This window comes from Ixodes scapularis, unplaced genomic scaffold, assembly GCF_016920785.2.
Source record: "Ixodes scapularis isolate PalLabHiFi unplaced genomic scaffold, ASM1692078v2 PGA_scaffold2__306_contigs__length_199485367, whole genome shotgun sequence".
NCBI lineage: Eukaryota > Metazoa > Arthropoda > Arachnida > Ixodida > Ixodidae > Ixodes > Ixodes scapularis.
In genome coordinates, this window is record NW_024609857.1 from 188,139,354 (window position 1) to 188,142,459 (window position 3,106).

At 48.7% G+C, this 3,106-nt stretch overlaps 1 non-coding gene across 1 annotated transcript; it reads left to right on the forward strand.

The window, feature by feature from the left end:
* Positions 1 to 2,511: 2,511 nt before the first annotated feature.
* Trnak-cuu lies at positions 2,512 to 2,584 on the forward strand. Its single transcript has one exon. It is a non-coding gene; the product is annotated as a tRNA-Lys (tRNA).
* The last annotated feature ends 522 nt before the right edge of the window (positions 2,585 to 3,106 follow it).

The following is a 3,106-nucleotide window of genomic DNA, read 5'->3' on the forward strand; positions in this document are numbered from 1 at the left end:
TTTAATGAAACTACCATCACAATGATGAGTTATATACAGCGCCCTTCTGAACACCCGTCTTGAAAAAAAAGTCTGCTATTGCTTGTTTTATTATAGATCAAAATGCAGTCAAAGACTATAAGATACACCAGCACAAACACGCATGCTAAAAGCGCAAGGCCATGGTGCATGGTTTGCGCTTGATTGCTTTGACCGGGGACAAAAACATGAAAGCCGTTTACAACTCTCTGTAACGCCGAATTAGAGCGTAGCTCTTTAAGGAGGAGGAGGGAAGAGTACTGAGAGGAAGGTATACACTCCTCCGTTTTTCTCACCTCCTCATCCTGTGTGCTATTCCTTCGTCCAAGCGGCGTCACTGTCGCCTCATGAGGGTCACGTGACTTCATGGGGGTCATGTGACGTCACCGGAGTCACGTGACCTCACGGGAGTCACGTGACCCCAGTGAGATCATGTGACGATGACGATGACATCATCAGTGACGATGACAATGACTATGCCGATGACGTCATCAGTGACGATGACGATGGTGATGACGTCATGAGTGACGTCACGCGTCCCATAATGCACCGCGCGGTTACGCCGACGGCGACGGCGACACCGCTGAAGCTGGAAACAGGCGCCTGAGAGCTGCGCTCTATAACGCACTATAAGAAACCCTTGAAACGACATTAGATGTAAATGTCGGAAGTGCTTAGCATTTTTTATCAAAATGTATGAGGACTGCGCACAATGGCTGATGAGTGTATGTCTAATCTTATTACTGCCGACTTCGACATTATTTGTTTATCGGAAACGTGGCTCTGCGATGGCATTCCGAATTCAAATTGCTTCACACCTAACTACAATGTCTGCCGCAGCGACAGAGACTACATATGCACGAGGCAAAAGCTAGGTGGTGGCGTATTGATAGCGCTTCACTCTTCGCTTGAGTCACATCGAAGGTTCGCCTAGAATCGTATTCAGAATGCTTATGGGTAGAAATTAAAACTGGCGATAGTTTCAATTACCTTATTGGAAACTTCTATTTTCAACCGCTATGCGATCCTTCATTTTTTATCAGACATCTTGAAACGCTGAAACAACAAGTCAACTCCGATAGGCACATAGTTGGAATGTACGGGGACTTTAACCTTCCGGAAATAGAATGGTCATTTGACATTATAAACGGTGGCGACTTAATCACGTAAAATAAGGCAGCTGGGTTGTTATCTTTTATACATTTTTGCGGGCTAAATCAGCTTAACACTTTGGAAAACTCCGCTGGTAATGTTCTTTACCTAGTGTTATCAAATATTCCAATTGAATCAATTAGTACTGTTTCGATCCCTCTAGTACAAATGAATGTATATCATCCACCTCTCAATGTTCAAATATGGCTGGCAAGAAAGTTGCAAGCATTGAACAGACCCTCCGCCTATTGTTACCCCAAAAAAGATTATTTGGGAATGTATAAATATTTTCATAATTATAACTGGAGCGCTGTTCTTGCAATGGATGACACCAATCTCGCAACAGAAGCGTTTACGTCAGTTATGCAAGACGCGATTGGCATTTTTGCTCCAAAACGCAATTCTCAACTTCCCAATCACCCGGACTGGTTTTCCAATGATTTAAAAATGTACCTTAAGAAGAAATATAATTTTCAAAGAATTTTCAAAAAAAAAAAAGGCAAAAAAAAAAACAGGCTTTAGCTTCTGCTACACTCAATTTAGTATTTATCGTTCTCTCGTCAAAAAATTGTATTCGCGCGATAAACGGTTTGGGAACCATGGGGTTCCCTCTATCCCTATCCAGGCCTAGCTTCGAGCAGGCCGTGGGAGCCGTCGTCACCAATGGCGTCGGCCTCCCGGATACAAGGAACCACGAGGCCGAATTCCCCGAAGGGGCCGGCTCTCCCTTGCCCATTTGGGTGAACGCGCCTTCGGCACACCCTTGAGAGTTATAATGGACGCGACTGCTAGTGGCCTCCCCGGGCGCGTCCATTCTCCGAGGCTACATAAGCTGGCCCCGAAGGTGGGCCAGGGGCTCTCGTCGGCGGAGGCCCTGGCTCTACGGAGCTTGGTTTTTCTTTGTGGGCCTCCGACTTCCCGTGAATCTGTCTAATGCGGCAGCGCGGGAAACCGACCGGGTGATACTGGCAATTGAGCCAGCGCCCAGACTTTTCTTGTTTAAGAGCGAAGCGTGCTGTCATTTCAGTCAATAAACACGTCTTTATCCGGACCCATGGAGCCTTTGTGTTTCTAAGTGGTACACCCCACAAAGGGGAAGTCCCACATTTGGCGCCCCAACGTGCGGCTTTCCGTGGACTGCAAAGACAGCAGCATCCACCTCCATTCGCTAAGATAGCGAACCAGGTCAATTTCCGGCCAAGGATCAAACAGGTGGACAAAGGGAGAGGCGAACGCCCGACACCCGAGGCCACTCAACGGCTTAGTGGCCACGTCAGCCACGCACGGACACAATGCAGTGTCTTTTCAGCCGAGCTCGCTTCCAAACGGAGGTGACTAAACGCCCGGCTAGCTCAGTCGGTAGAGCACGAGACTCTTAATCTCGGGGTCGTGGGTTTGAGCCCCACGTTGGGCGCCAAATGTGGGAATTTCCTCTTTGAGGGTACCACTTAGCAACAAGAGGGTTCGTTGGGTCCGGATAAAGACATGTTTATTGGCTGCAATGCCAACACGCTTCGCTCTTAGACAATCAAAAGTCTGGGCGCTGGCTCAATTGCCAGTATCACCCGGTCGGTTTCCCGCGCTGCCGCATTAGACAGATTCACGGGAAGTCGGAGGCCCACAAAGAAAAACCGAGCTCTCGTCGGCGGAGGCCCTGGCTCTACGGAGCTCGGTTTTTCTTTGTGGGCCTCCGACTTCCCGCGAATCTGTCTAAAGCGGCAGCGCGGGAAACCGACCGGGTGATACTGGCAATTGAGCCAGCGCCCAGACTTTTGATTGTCTAAGAGCGAAGCGTGTTGGCATTGCAGCCAATAAACATGTCTTTATCCGGACCCAACGAACCCTCTCCTCTGTGTTGCTAAGTGGTACCCTCAAAGAGGAAATTCCCACAACGGTTACATCTTGATGATGTCGAGCGCAGTCTGAACCGCCGCCC